Source organism: Heptranchias perlo, chromosome 20, assembly GCF_035084215.1.
Source record: "Heptranchias perlo isolate sHepPer1 chromosome 20, sHepPer1.hap1, whole genome shotgun sequence".
In the NCBI taxonomy this organism is placed as follows: domain Eukaryota; kingdom Metazoa; phylum Chordata; class Chondrichthyes; order Hexanchiformes; family Hexanchidae; genus Heptranchias; species Heptranchias perlo.
In genome coordinates this window covers 13988013-14003904 of record NC_090344.1, presented here as the reverse complement: position 1 = coordinate 14003904, position 15892 = coordinate 13988013, and the positions used below count along the sequence as shown (strand labels likewise).

At 44.2% G+C, this 15892-nt stretch overlaps 3 non-coding genes across 3 annotated transcripts; all 3 read left to right on the top strand.

Annotated features, from left to right (window-relative positions):
- The first annotated feature begins 1849 nt into the window (after nt 1–1849).
- On the top strand, nt 1850–1923 carry trnat-ugu (transfer RNA threonine (anticodon UGU)). Its single transcript has one exon. It is a non-coding gene; the product is annotated as a tRNA-Thr (tRNA).
- Nucleotides 1924–5489: 3566 nt separating this feature from the next.
- On the top strand, nt 5490–5571 carry trnas-gcu (transfer RNA serine (anticodon GCU)). Its single transcript has one exon. It is a non-coding gene; the product is annotated as a tRNA-Ser (tRNA).
- A 3462-nt stretch (nt 5572–9033) lies between these two features.
- trnag-gcc (transfer RNA glycine (anticodon GCC)) lies at nt 9034–9104 on the top strand. Its single transcript has one exon. It is a non-coding gene; the product is annotated as a tRNA-Gly (tRNA).
- Nucleotides 9105–15892: the final 6788 nt, after the last annotated feature.

Sequence of the window (15892 nt, the reverse complement as noted above, 5' to 3'; positions counted from 1 at the left end):
AAAAATAACACTTTATATAATGGCTCAAAAGCTAAACTTGTCCCACACGGGAGCTGGAAAAGGCCTCTCGACCTTTCAGCGTATTAACATCTGTAAACTGAATAGTTTCACCCGTTACACAGTGACACCAGGCAGCAGATTTCCCTTCCAAATTTTCCTCACACGAAACTTCCAATCGACGAATATCCACTCAACGAAAAGAAGAATTGTGTGTTTGGTTCTTTAGATTTAAGGACTTCGTGTCGGCCGCTTTGCTTTATCAGCTGTCGCTAATCGCCCCCTCTTCCCTTATAAACAAGTAAACTCGCACCTGCTATTGCAAGACGGTCGGCCAGAGGAACTCAAGTCCCCACAAGTGCCGACATAGGAACACTAAGAAGTAGATGCCTTATGGAACATGCCAGTTGCACCTTGAACTCCGGTCAAAATGCTCGGATTGGAAGGTTTGTCTATCCAAGGTGCGACTCGAATTCATAACCTGGGTATTTCTAGAGTCCTCTAATTACCGCAGGCTGACCGATTGCACCACAACCTTATACACCCAGAAACGCTACTCACTGTGATATCTAATTTGATGTTAGCGACAAACGTGGCGATACGGCTTCCTATTCCTTCACCTACGTCATTTATACATATAGTCAAAAGCTAATGCCCCAGCACTGATCACATCCTGCCAATTTGAGTACATACCTTATTATTCTGGCTCTCTGTCTCCCACCTTCTAACCAACTCCGAACCCATTTCATTAGGTTGCCTTAAATTCTACGCACTCTCATTGTTGTTCACAGCTTCTTATGTGGTACCTTATCGAATGCATCTGGATGTGAATATTATATAACACCCAAGGAAACTCCATTATCTACCACGTTAGATACACCTTCAAAAAGTTCAACTAGTTTTGTTAGACTTGACTTACCCTTTACAAATCCATGCTGGCTCTCGTTGATGACTTCATATTTATCCAAGTGTTCAATCATTATTTCCCTAATAACAGATACTGGTAACTCCCCCACAACAGACTTCAGACTAATGGGTCTTTAATTTCTAACTTTATCTCTCCTACGCATCCTAAATAATGGAGTGAGAGTGAAAATGTTTCAATCAAAGGAACAATTCCCGAATCAAGAGACTTTTGAACGATCATGACTAAAACATATACAATTTCCTCGCCTATTCCTCTTAGTCCCCTGGGATGGTAACCATCAGGTCCTGGAGATTTGTCTATCTTTCATCTCATTATTTTCTCCATTACCATTATTTTACTTATTCGAATCCCCTTGATTTATTTTCAGTTTTCCTCGTGTCTCTGGTATGTTAGCTCCATCCATTTCTGTGAAGACCGATGAAAAGTAAATATTTAGCAACTCTGGCATTTCCTGATTTTCAATTACAATATCACCTCCATCTGTCTTTAAGGGGCCCACGTTACTCTTAGTCACCCTTCTTTCTCTTAATATACGTGTAAAAACCTTGATTGTTGTCAATATTTTCCCTCACAAGTTTATCTCCTTTTCCCTTTTTGGACCTCTTACGATTTTTTAGTTTCGGCACCATAATAAACAACACTTCGCTGTAAAGTTTGGGTCAATAGTTGTCCAATGTCAGAGCGAGAATTGTCTGAACCCCTAATTTATTTAATGTAACAAACACAAGCACACATAATCATCCGTGTATCAACGCACTGAGGGATACACAAAGTTGAACAGAGAGAAATGCAGGCGAAATTGGGATGCACAGGTAAACGGACAAGCGAAATAGACAAAGATAAAACGGTCTGAACCCCAAACAGACAGTAACGTGTCACTGATAGATATTAGTGAGAGGAGGTGGGCGAGCAATGGTATCAAGTGGCGCTGTGGCTTAGTTGTTTAAAGCAACTGTCTTGTAAACAGGAGATCCTGGGTTCAACTCCCAGCAGTGCCTTCCGTAATTTATTATTTTCACCTAATTTGTGGAATTAAACGACAAAATAAGAGTGTGGAATTTATATTTGTTCAAGTTTCAGGAGGAAACGGATATCAGAATGACTGATCAAAAACGCCCTTTCATTGTACAGACAGACCTCTCATAGAATGTGTCCGTAACACGTTAATTTATTTGTTTTTGGGCTCGTTGGGGTTGTGGCATAATTCACGATTTGAGGTTTAAACCCGGAAGTGGTCCTAATTTTGACCGAGACTTCTGATCTTGACCTGCGGTGCAAACTTTTGCAAGCAGAAAATAGAAAATCCCCAAATCATTCCACCTGAATCCCCAGGCCCGGTTGAAATATATCCCAGGTTGTTAATAGAAGCAAGAAAGGAAATAACGGATACTCTGACCATCATTTTCCAATCATCTCTGGTTACAGATGTGATGCCGGAGGATTCGAGGACTGCTAAAGATGTACCGTTGTTTAAAAAGGGAGAAAGGTGTAGATCGAATAATTACTGGCCAGTCAGCCGAACCTCGGTCAGGCTGAAGGTCTTCCATTAAATCTACACAGTACTTCCTCCACAGCCAATACTGGGAGGAGGGTACTCTTGACTGACAAGCCTCAGCTCCATCAGGAGAGGGAAACTGACCCTCGCTCTCTCTTATTCCTGGGATGTGCTACTTTTGAACAAAAAGGTGAGTGTCTCTATACGTTTAAACTCGCTGTCTCACTGCACATGTATTGAAAGTGTATCGTAGGACGGTGTGTCAATGTCTTTGTACCTTTAAACTCTTTGTCGCTCTGCACAGGTATTGAAAGTGTATCGTAGGACGGTGTGTGAGTGTCTCTACACCTTTAAACTCGCTGTCTCACTGCACAGGTATTGAAAGTGTATCGTAGGACTGTGTGTGAGTGTCTCTATACCTTGAAACTCGCTGTCTCACTGCACATGTATTGAAAGTGTATCGTAGGACGGTGTGTGAGTTTCTCTATACCTTGAAACTCACTGTCTCACTGCACAGGTATTGAAAGTGTATCGTAGGACGGTGTGTGAGTGTCTCTATACCTTGAAACTCGCTGTCTCACTGCACAGGTATTGAAAGTGTGTCGTAGGACGGTGTGAGTGTCTTTATACCTTGAAACTCTCTGTTTCACTGCACAGCATTGACAGTATATTGTAGGATGTTGTGAATGGGACGAGGGTCAGTGGGGCGAAGTGCAGCCGATTGGGAGCAGCGCCCGTTTGCCGGGTGAGTATTGCACGGTTGTCTTTCTCTCTCCCCTCTTTCTTTCTTTCTTTCTTTCTTTCTTTCATCGCCTTCTATCCCATCCTTTCTTTCACTCTCTTTTCATTCCTCTTAATTCGTTCTTTTTCTTTCTGCCTCCAGCACCTTTGTCTGTATCCTGTTTTTATTCTCTCATGTGTCTCTGCTGAAAGATCCAAAATTCAGACCCGCCGCTTCTTCCAGACTTTTTTCCTTCCACAATCATGGTCCATTTCATTGAGACTTTACTGCGGCCTTGCCTACTCTAACACTCACTTTCACATTCTTATGTCTTTAAGTTTGCTCCACATCGACCGCTGTTACTCGGGGGCACATGTCCCGTTCGCACCAATGTTCATTTGTGCCTTGAAACATTCCCACCTGCGAGACTGCTCCAGAGACAAGAACGAAGAAAGCAGGGCTGGCAATCGGAAGGACAGCGGCATACTTCTCCGTGAAATTTCCATGGGGTATCTTGTGACACGGGGGATGTGAACTGAAGAACTGGGTATTGTTTCCATGGTCGTTGGAGCTTTTCCCCGAGCAGGTGATGTGCGGGAGAGACGGGCGGCGCTGCATCGCTGCGAATGACGGCTGAAATGTGCACTTTTGGCAATCTGGGCGGTGCAGGAAGATCGGAAATGTTCCACTTGATTTTAACAGGTCTGTGGAAATGTCCGATTGAAAAGGAATGAGGAGAAATGCAAAGAGCGGCAGTGGCGAAAAAGTGTCGATTGCAGGAGGTTGGCCGTGAGTGAAAGATCCTTTGAATGTCCGGCGCGGAGGGGATTTTGTTCAGAAACGGCAGACTTTAAAGCGCGTGGGGAAAGTGAAGTGCGAGCTTTGTCCTTGGGTCAAATTGGGTGTTTTCAGGAAAACAGCCATTCTGAAATCATAAAAATGAAACCAGAAAATGCTGAAAACACTCAGCAGGTCAGGCAGAACCTGTGGAGAAAGAGCCAGAGGTAACGTTTCAGCTCTATGACATCTTTCAGCCGCAACGAATCGATTGCCATGTGGGACAGTGGCTTAGTTTTCGAAAATGTTAGATTTGGTTTCTGAATTACAAGGTTCGAATTCCACCGCTGTAAGAATTTGCTGGTGCTGTTCAGTTTGGTCTCTTCACCAAAAATCCTTCTTTTCTAAGAAGTGCCTTTCCGCATTGCTGGCGAACATCTGTTTGCTCAAATCAGCAAAGTCAAATTAGCACCTAAACTGTTTCTTGCACGGAGGTGTTGGGACTGTAAAGTGTGATCTCGGTGAATTATCAATCAAAGTGCACAATGGTCCCCTGGTAAACCGAGTATCTCTAGTGGTCAGCATAAGATAAAAAATAAGTACAATAATTATGAATTTCTTCTTTCCCTCACACTAGGATTTATTATCAGGGAATGTACATGAGCAGGTCGATTGACGTCACGCTCCGGTCGTTTTGCATCGCCTCCTACAAATAGAATAGAAGCATAGAAATGTTACAGCACGGAAAGAGGCCATTCGGCACATTGAGTCCGTGCCGGCTCTCTGCAAGAGCAATTCAGCAAGACCCACTCCCCCACCCTTTCCCTGTAGCCCTGTATTTTTTTCCTTTCAAATACTTATCCAGTTCCCTTTTGAAGGCCATGATTGAATCTGCCACCAACAACCCCTCGGACGGTGCATTCCACATCATAACCACTCGCTGTGTAAAAAAAAGTTTTTCCTTCAACTTTGGTTCTTTTGCCAAAGACCTGAGATCTATGTGCTCTGGTCCTTGACCCTTCCGCCAACGGGATCAGTTTCTCTCTATCTACTCTCTTCATGATTTTGAATACTTCTATCAAATCTCCTCGCAACCTTCTCTGTTCGAAGGAGAACAACCTCAGCTTCTCCAATCTATCCATGTAACTAAAGACCCTCATCCCTGGAATCTTTCCAGTAAATCTCTTCTGTGGGAGATTACCATTACTATGGCATTACCATCGCCGAATCCCCCCGAGTAACATCCTGAGGATCACCATTGACCAGAAACTTAACTGGGCCAGCCACAGAGATACTGTGGCTGTTAGAGCAGGTCAGAGGCTGGATGTTCTGCGGTGAGTGACTCACCTCGTGACTCTCCAAAGCTGTTCTCCGATCTGCAAGGCGCAAGTCAGGAGTGTGATGTAATACTCATGTGATGGTCATCGACCTGAAACGTTAACTCTGTTTCTATATATAAAGATTCTGCCTGACCTGCTGAGGATATCCACATTCACTGTTTTTATTTCAGATTGGCAACATAACCAGTATTTTCATTTTGAGTAAAAGGGATTTCGCAAGCTTCCTCATGTGACGAGGTGGCCGAGAGGTTAAGGCGATGGACTGCTAATCCATTGTGCTCTGCACGCGTGGGTTCGAATCCCACCCTCGTCGTTATTGTGTTTAAGTCTTCTTTCCCGAATTCAGGATGTCCAGCAGGTCTGGTTAAAGTCCCATCCTTCTCGAAACGGCGGGCAGAGGTTTTTGCGTTGTTTGCTGAAATCAGCAAGTTCCTTCCACGAACGTGTTGAAATGAGAATGGTCGCGAAGCATCAAAGAGAAAAGCGGAGTCATTGAAAAAGGAGCAAATCTTATGGTCAACGTCAGAAAAACATATGTACCATAATGATGATTTATGTCCGGATCATTCCGTGCCTGTGTCTGTTTAAAAGGGATGTGCTGTAAGTCCCGGATCATTCCGTGTCTGTGTCAGTTTCAATGGGAATTGCTGTCAGTCTCGGATCATTCCGTGTCTGTGTCACCCGATTTTCTTGATACCTTTTTCCTTCTGAACTGAAATGACGATCCTCTCTCGAGAAGAAGGTTCACCGCCTGCTTGGGGCAACTGGTAGGAAAAATAACAAAAACTGATGAGACCAAGTTCATTCTGATGAGCTTCCATTCCAATCTCCGCACTCTATCCCCCATTCAGTCCCACCCCGCCTGGATATTATAATCTGCGATATTCATAAGGGAATAGAAAAGCCGAATTTCACGGTTAAAATTCTCCTCAACTCCCCTCTAGTTCTTTTGCCAATTATTTTAAATCTATGACCTCTGGTTACTGACCCACTTGCCAGAGGAAGCAATTCCTACCTACTTGATCTTTCAAAACCCCTCATTACTTTGAATACATCCATTAGATTCACTCCTTAACCTTCTCTGCTGTAACTGGAATAATTCCAGCTTCTCCAATCTCTCCACATAACTGAAGTTCCTCAACCCTGGTATTATCCAGGTCAACCTGCTCTGAATCCTCTTCAATGCCTTTTCATTCTAAAGTGTGGTACCCAGAACCGTACAATATATTCCAGCTGAGCCGAACCAATGATTTGTAATGGTTTAGTATGACTTCCTTGTTTCTATATTCAATGTCCTATTTACAAAGCGAAGTACCCCATTCGCTTGCTTAACCGCCTTATCAACTTGCCCTGTTTTGTGAATATGCACCCCAGGTCCCTCTGCTCTTGCAACCAGCCATAAATTGTTCTTCTTCCAAAAGTGCATCACTTCAAACTGATCTGCGTTAAATCTGTCACGTGACTTCCCGTTTCACTAGTCTGTCTATGTCCTCCTGAAATCTGCTACTATCTTCCTCACTATTTGCTACGTTGCCAAGTTTTGTATCATCCGCAAACTTCGAAATCGTACTCCCTATTCCCACATCCAAGTCATTTATAAAAACAAGAAAAGCAATAGTCCTAATACCGACCCCCGGGGGATCACACTGCATATTTCTCTCCAGTCAGAAAAACATCCGTTCACCACTACTCTCTGCCTCCTTCCCTTTAGCCAATTATGTGCCCAGGTTATCACCTGCCCTTTAATCCCACGTTTCCGAATAAGTCTGTTATGTGTTAATTTCTAAAATGTGTCCTGAGACTAGCTGTAGCCCCATAATTTTATTCTTAAGCAATGAGAATACAGATATTAAGACCGAGTGATAGATCGGGTTCATTTCCATTACCGGGAGGTGACGGGACCCGAGGAGGGGAATTTCCATCTGGGTTTATATTTTCCGAAAGCGGAGACGAAAAACAGCAAAGCTCATCCCGTCGAAATAAAGCAACTGGACTGAAGATCCGACAGCCTTGTCCCATCCCGGGTTTCCAGACCTGGCCGTTCAAGGAAGCCTGATAAGTCCATCAGGGGAAATAGAGAGAAAGAAGAAACACAGACAGAGATAGAGAGATGCATGCAAAGAAAAATAGTATAAATCTCCAAATTCTGTGATTGAGCAGAATTTAAAGTACAGGTTAAAATAAATTCAGTCTCATGTCGTGAAATCTTTTAGGTGAACAATGGGCTGGATTATCCTTTATGCTCTGAGGGAGTAAACACTGCCTGGTAACTAGAGCTCTTATTTATTTGAGCATTTCACAGTGGCGATGTGAGGTGGTTTCAAGCCCCCATTGAATTACACGGCTATGTTTGACCCACTCCTTACGTAACCCACAGGAACTGCACGGCAGTGGAGCAGACTGCGTAGGGTTATCACGGGAACTCTGCCAGACTGCATGTTCTGGACATGTACCCAACGCTACACGTGCAGTTTGCAGTTGTGTGTGCATTAGTATTTCAGTGTTAGTATCTTCGCCTGCCGGTGGGAAATCAGGGATTTGGTTCCAGTCCAATTCAGAATCCTTTACCTTTTGTATTCTGTACCCATGAGATCGCCTGAGTTGGGATAAATTAATTTGCCGGCTTCAGTCAGTCCAACTTCTAGAAAACTTGTCTTCATTTCGTCTCAGTGTGTTGCGTGGACAAACCCTCTGCATTCTGTCCTCTGGCGCTCAAACATTCTCTGCTGGAGATAAGTCAAAACCGCTGAAAAGCTGTGAGAAGCCAATTGGTGATTTTTGACCAAAAATGGGGACACAACGGGGCTGATCCGGCACTTGAACCAGTGAAACTCCCTGAGCGAGAATCAGACCCAAAGACCAACTGGCAACAGAGCCGTGCAGCCAGTGTAAAATTTCGCTGCCTTGAAGCCGATCCACCATCCTTTCAGAACGCTCTGTCCCTCCAATCTCGCTTTCTTGTACGATGTACGATGTAGAGCAACATCAGGTTCTACACGAATTATTTCACATCGACAATATTACCCTCTCTTAAACAAATCAGTTTTGAATGTACGACTTGTATTATCAAGTAACACTTTACAGAACGAATTGCTCCGAAACGACATTGTCGTCTGTCTCGGCATCGTCATAGTTTACACTCTACCATAAGTATATTTCACTCAAATTGCTGCTTCCATTCACTATGAGGGCGAAGAGACATAAATGTGGGTACATTAGCTCCGAATTTATCAGCTGGGTTCCAACTTTACTTGTCCAACCGCCTCAATCTTTTTATTCTTTACCCTTCTCTGCTGGTTTTGCAGTTCAGATCGGCCTTCGCTGTTCAAGGAAGCCTCAGAATTACATCGGGGACAACACAGAGAGACAAGAGTCAGAGACAGGGGGAGATAGAGAGATGCACGAAAAGAAAATAAAGAGTAAAAATGTCAGGTCTTGTAAACTAGCAGAATTTAAGTTACAGATTGGGAGAGATTCCTTCTCGGGTCTTGAAATCTTTCAAGAGAAGTTTGGGCACCCAATCAAAAGCACCGGCCACGCTGAAATATCTGTCATGCTGAGCGAGAAATAAATGCGGTCAACTAACTCCAATTTTTCTATTTCAGCATTGAAGAGATCTTTAAACAGTGACGCTGCGAGCAGAATTCAAATCGAGGGAGAAAAACACCATTGGAATTTTGAGACCAACGCTTCAATCACTCGGCCATCCCAACAGCAGACGGCATGTTCGTTCAGAGATCATTTCAAATGGAAACAAGCAAGGCATCCTTTATGAGCATTGGTGGTTCAGGGGTAGAATTCTCGCCTGCCACGCGGGAGACCCGGGTTCGATTCCCGGCCAATGCAGGAAGTTTTTGCATTCTGGACCATGCGGAACTTGGGAACAGGAGTGGGCCATTTGGGCACCTCGAGCCTGTTCCACAATTCAATGAGATCACGGCTGATCTGTGACGTAACTCCATATCTGGCCCTGAGCCGCATATCTCTTAATACCTTTGGTGAACAAAAATATTTCAATCTCAGCTTTAAAATCAACAATTGAGCTCGCATCAACTGCCGTTTGCGAAAAAGATTTTCAAACTTCCACCTCCTTTTGCTGATAGAAGTATTTCCTAACTTCAGTCCTGAAAGTCCTGACTCCAATGTTTCGGCCGTGTCCCCCCATCCTGGACTCCCCAACCAGCGGAAATGGTTTCTCACCATCAACCCCATCAGTTCTCATTAATATCTTGAAAACTTCGATCAAATCAGCCCTTAATCTACTAAATTTCGGGGAATATAGCCCTAGTTTGTGTAATCTCTCCTCGTAATTTAACCCTTGGAGTCCAGGTATCATTCTAGTAAATCTACGCTGCACTCCATTCACGGCCAATATATCCTTCCTAAGATGCGGTGCTCAGAACTGAACACAGTACTCCAGGTGTGGTCTAACAAGAGGTTTGTATCGCTGTAGCATAATGTCTATCCCCTTGTCGTCTAGTCCTCTAGATATAAAGGCCAGCATTCCATTAGCCTTTTCGATTATTTTCTGTACCTGTCTATGATATTTAATGATCTATGTACATGGACCCTATGTCCCTTTGGAACTCCACAGTTTCAAGTTTTTCTCTATGTAGAACGTATTCTGATCTATCCTTTTTAGGTCCAAAGTGGATGACCTCACACTTGCGTCAATTCAAATCCATTTGCCACAGTTTTGCCCATTCATTTATTATATTACTGTCTCTCTGTAATTTTATGCCTCTATCTACTCTGCTTACAATGCTGCCCATCTTGGTGTCATCAGCAAACTTGGATATGTGGCTCTCTATCCCATCATCCAATATCAATGAGACCGTCTGAATTGAGATAAATTCACAATCAGCTTCAATCTCCTCATCATCTTGAGACATTTTATTTACTTCACTTGTGTTGTGACATGGAAACTTCCGAACTCTGTCCTCTGGAGCTCAAACATGCTCTGGATGTAATTCAATTCTACCAACAGCAACACTGGAAAGATGTCAGAATCCAATTGGAGACTTTTCACTAAAAGCAGCGAGACAGCAGGGCTCGTCCGCGATTTGAACCCAGGATCTCTCGCATATCAATCAATAAAACCCCCGAAGCGAGAATCATATCCCGAGACCAACGAGCCGCTCTCACTGTGCAGCCAGTGTAAACGTTCACTGCCTCCGACAACCGCTTGGCCATCCTGTCAGACTTCTTCTGTCCATCCAATCTCGTTTTCTATTCCGGTGTGCAGCAATATCAAGTTGTACACTAACTATTTCCAGTCACCAATATTAGTCTCCCTTCACCAAATTGGTTTCGATTTATGACTTGTATTATCAAGTGAGACGTTCCAGAATTAGTTGCTCTGAAACCACATTGCTTGGGAGGATACTGAGAGGTGGAGACAAACAGCGGGAACTTGGAGTGCATGTCCACAGATCACTGAAGGTAGCAGGACAGGTAGATAAGGTGGTTAAGAAGACATTCGGAATACTTTCCTTTATTAGCCTAGGCGTAGGATATAATAGCAGGGAGGTTATCTGACAACTACATAAAACACTAGTAAGGCCACAGCTCGAGTACTGCGTACAGTTCTGGTCACCACATTAGGGGAAAGATGTGATTGCTCTAGAGAGGGCCATGATGTGGAGATGCCGGTGATGGACTGGGGTGGACAAATGTAAGGAATCTTACAACACCAGGTTATAGTCCAACAATTTTATTTTAAAATCACAAGCTTTCGGAGATTATCCCCTTCGTCAGGTGAATGAGTGAAAGGTTCTCAAATTGCATATCTTATATTAGGCTGGGACAGCATCACACCAATCAAAAGGTGTCGTTGTTGTTCAAACAGGCCAGTCACGGAGAACAGTACGTCCCAGTACACTGAATAAACATTGTGTCAATTACACAGACAGAGAGAAAGAGACCCAAATGGCAGAGAGAGAGAGAGAGAGAGAGAATATTAAAGGGTACAGAGGAGATTTACGACGACGTTGCCAGGAGTTGAGAATTTTAGCTATGATGAAAGATTGGATAGGCTGGGATTGTTTTCTTTGGAACCAAGGACATTTAGACTCTTATTGTCCAAGTAGCATGCGGCCTCCTTGTTCTTTCTACCAAAATGCTCCACTTCACCCGCATCTGCATTTAGATTCATTTGCTAATTATACACCCATTTTGCCAGTTTATTAATGTTTTCTTGTATTTGGTCGCAATCTTCATCAATATTATCTATACCCCACCCCACCCACCCACAGCCCCCCGCCCCGCTAATCTGGTGTCATCCGTAAATTTTGAAATTGTACTTCCGATTCCCGAGTCCAAATCGTTTATGTAAATTGTGAACAGTGTCCCAGAACCGATCCTTGTGGAACACCTCATTCCACCTTATACAGTCTGAGTAGCGACCCTTAACCCCTGCTATCTGTTATAGAGCAGTGATCAAGAGCAACTTCTTTACGTAGGGAGTTGTGAGACTGTGAAATTCACTTCCACGGTTAGTGTTTGGGGCACAACCTACTGTAATGACAAGTGGTCCTCATGTTTTTATCCAAGACAGGCCTCAGCCCAGTCATTTACTCCAAATGTTGATGCAATGGTTCAAGCTAAGAGGTGCCAGGTATCGGGAGCCGCAGTAGCAGTAAATGAAACCCAAATGCAAGTAAGCACCAATATAGTCCATCTTCATCTATTTCTAGTTTACAACTTTTGTTGAATGTGGCCCAGGCCAAGTGCCAGGATATCGGATCAGGCGCACCATAGAAAATGAGTTTCGCACCCCTGAGATAGACAATGTGAACCGGATTACCCTCATCCACTAATCCGGTAACTTCTTCAAAAAACTCAAGCAAGTTTGTGAGACACGACCTTCTTTCCCGGAAGCCGTGTTGAGTATCTCTAATGGCTCCTTCTTTTTCCCCGTGATAATAAACAGCATCTCTAAGGATCCCTTCAAGCATCTTCCCTCTGATCAATGTCACACTGATGGGCCTGTCATTCCCCGGCTCTGATTTGTCCCCGTTAATGAAAATGGGAACTACGTGAGCTACCTTCCAATCTTAGGGAACAATCCCTGACTCTATTGAGCAGTTGAAGATACAGGCAAGGGGCTCACAGAGCACCCGTTCCATCTCTTTAAACACCCGGGGGTGGATATCATCTGGACCTGGAGCACAAAGTATTTTGAGATTTCATATATTATCCAAGATCACATCCCTTTCTATTTTAATATTTATGATGCTATTGTCGACAGCACATCCCACAGCTGGAATCTGAGCATCATCCACAGGAGTGTAGACTGATGAGAAATAGTCATTTAACAGCTCTGCCATAGCCCGGGAATCTGTCCTGAACTTTCTTTCAGTGGCCCTTATCCATCTTTCATGGTCTTCTGACTCCTGACGCAGCTGGAAAAGCTTTGACTATTATTAAAATTGTGCACCATCTTCTTTTCCAAAGATCTCTGAGCTTCTCTAATGGCTGCTTTTGTCTCCCTTGATTGTGGGTGATATTTGTCCCAATTCTCCTGTGAACTGAATTCATCCTGGCCTGACCTGAGTTAAATGTAAGACAGTTCGGGGACTCAGGAATCATTCACCCAGAGACCCACACTGACAGGTAAAACCCCAGACGGTTCCTTAGTGAGGATTCCTCTGGTTCCTCGGCATATATTTGTCAGGATACTGAAACCCAGCTTTCTTACAGTCCACTCCTGGAGGCCCGACTCCCTGAGCCTGCAACCTTCAGCAGGGTCAGTGGTGGATTTCCGCAGCGGGGGTGATCCCAGAGTAACTGTCGGGATCGCCCCCACCCCGTGAATGGTCAGGGTCGTGTATCTTTCATTATCCTGGTGTCGAACACAAAGACATCAATAAAACAGGGAATTCTGGAAACACACCGCAGATCCTTCTTTACCTACAGATCAAATGCCTGTTGTATAATTGTACCAGCAGTTAACAGGCTCATGTGAATGACCTCTTCTGCTATTTTATTGCACGCTTTAACCCACTGATTTTAAATGGGTTTATTTTCGCCTTCCTGAATTGGTGGACTCAGGACTGTCACACAAACAATTTAAATCTTCATAGAATAATTACCAGTTATTTTTAGACTGGAGACTTAAACCTGCCGTTTCACTTCCAGTCAGGAATCGATCACAGTTTTACACCAATCTCTGATTTGACAGCACTTTTCCAGCATTCACCATTGTCCTTCTTGACTCCATTGGAAAGGACCCTTCTGTTCCGTGCCGAGGAGATCTGAACCATGAAAGAGAGCAGCTGGGACACATTTCTTACACACAAGATAAACCCGCACGGCGACTTTACTGTCAGTGAAGAGAGACGAGAAAGACCAAAGTGCCATTTGCCCCTCTCAGTGTGGCCCTGAAGGACTGTGTCCAGGTTGAAGTTCTGTTCCCACCGGACGATCCTCCCCCCAAATTGTCCTTTCTGAGATCCAGCCAGGTGATGCTAAACACTCAGGTGGGAAAGACCAAAATCAACAATAAAGAGTTTAAAACAAAGCTAATTGATTTAACAGATATCCAGAATATTAAACTCCAGCCCAGTTATAGGGGTTATTGACATCAGCAGAAACAAACCCCAACTGTCAGAATGAACATGGTTCAGTCCTGGATGGGATTAACAGCAGAATCCAACCCCTGCAGTCATATGTGAACTCGCTGGTGTCTCAGCACGTGTGATGACTGAGTGAATCCCTTCCCACACATGGAACAGGTGAACAGTCTCTCCCCAATAGGTGTCAGTTGATGTGTCAGCAGTTCATTTCTGCTTTTGAAGCTCTTCTCACAGTCACTGAGTTTAAAGGTCACTCAATAGTGTGAACAAGTTGATGTCTCAGAAGATGAGATGAATTAGTGAATCCCTTCCCACACACGGAGCAGGTGAACAGTCTCTCCCCAGTGTGAGTGTGTTGGTGTTTCAGCAGATCATTTGTGCTTTTAAAGCCCTTCTCACATTCAGAACATTTAAAAAGTCTCTCCCCAGTGTGAGTACGTTGGTGTGTCAGCAGATTCCTTTTGATTTTTTATCTCTTCCCACAGTCAGAGCATTTAAAAGGTCTCTCATCAGAGTGAACTCGCTGGTGTCTCAGCAGGTTGGATGACTGAGTGAATCTCTTCTTACACACAGAGCAGGAGAATGGCCTCTCCCCAGTGTGAACTCGCTGGTGTTTCAGCAGGTTGGATGACTGAGTGAATCTCTTCTTACACACGGAGCAGGAGAATGGCCTCTCCCCAGTGTGAATTCGCTGGTGTCTCAGCAGGGTGGATGACTGAGTGAATCTCTTCTTACACACTGAGCAGGAGAATGGCCTCTCCCCAGTGTGAATTCGCTGGTGTTTCAGCAGGGTGGACGAACGAGTAAATCTCTTCTTACACACAGAGCAGATGAACGGCCTCTCCCCAGTGTCACTGTGCTGATGTCTCAGAAGTTTGTTTCTGCTTTTAAAGCTCTTCCCACAGTCAGAGCATGTAAAAGGTATCTCATCAGAGTGAACTCGTTGGTGTGTCAGCAGGTGGGATGACTCAGTGAATCCCTTCCCACACACGGAGCAGGTGAACGGCCTCTCCCCGGTGTGAATGCGTCGATGAATTTCCAGCTGTGACGGGTAATTGAATCCATTCCCACAGTCCCCACATTTCCACGGTTTCTCCATGGTCCGGGTGTCCTTGTGTCTCTCCAGGTTGGACGATCAGTTGAAGCCTCCTGTACGGTGTCTCCCTGCTTTGAATGGTGCAATGTTTTTTCAGGCTGTGTAACTGGTTAAAGCTCTTTCCACAGTCAGTGCACTGGAACACTCTCACTCGGGTGTGTGTGTCTCGGTGCTTTTCCACTCACACTGATGTTTGAAATCTTTTCCCAAAGACAGAACAGACAAATATTTCTCCTTCCACATTCAAAGGCCGATGATATTCAGGTCCTGATGAATCGAGTGACTCTGTCAGATCTTGACATGGTCTTTGGTTTGAGTTTCCTGTCTGCAAATCCACCCCTTCAAATACCCTGTAAAAGGAGTTTATAAAAGTTATCACTGTAAGTACAGGAAACAAATTTAGAACAGACAATTCTAGTTTCTATGGAACATTCTTTCCTCTCTTGTTCCTCAAAGCTATAAATCCCCATCCCACACACTCTCCCTCCTCCTTGAGCTGAAATCCAAACCCATCGCATCATCTTTCAGTGGTGCTAAACCATGAGTGAAAGGGTGAGAGAGGAATGTGAGAGTGAGTGTGAGAGAGTGAATGTGAGAGAGTGAATGTGAGAGAGTGTGAAAGAGTGAATGTGAGAGTGAGCGTGAGAGAGTGAATGTGAGAGTGAATGTGAGAGAGTGAATGTGAGAGATTGTGAAAGAGTGAATGTGAGAGTGAGCGTGAGAGAGTGAATGTGAGAGTGAATGTGAGAGAGTGAATGTGAGAACAGCAGTGCGCTCGGTGTGGAGAATGAAGTGGGGCATGTGGATCATGTTTCAGTGGGGCAGCAGTGATCATAATCTCATTGAGTTTAGAACAGTTATGCAAAAGGACAAGGGACAGTCAAATGTGAAAGTTCCTAACTGGAGGAGGGCGAATTTGAGTGAGTTAAAAAGGGATCTTGTCCAGGTGGATTGGAATCAAA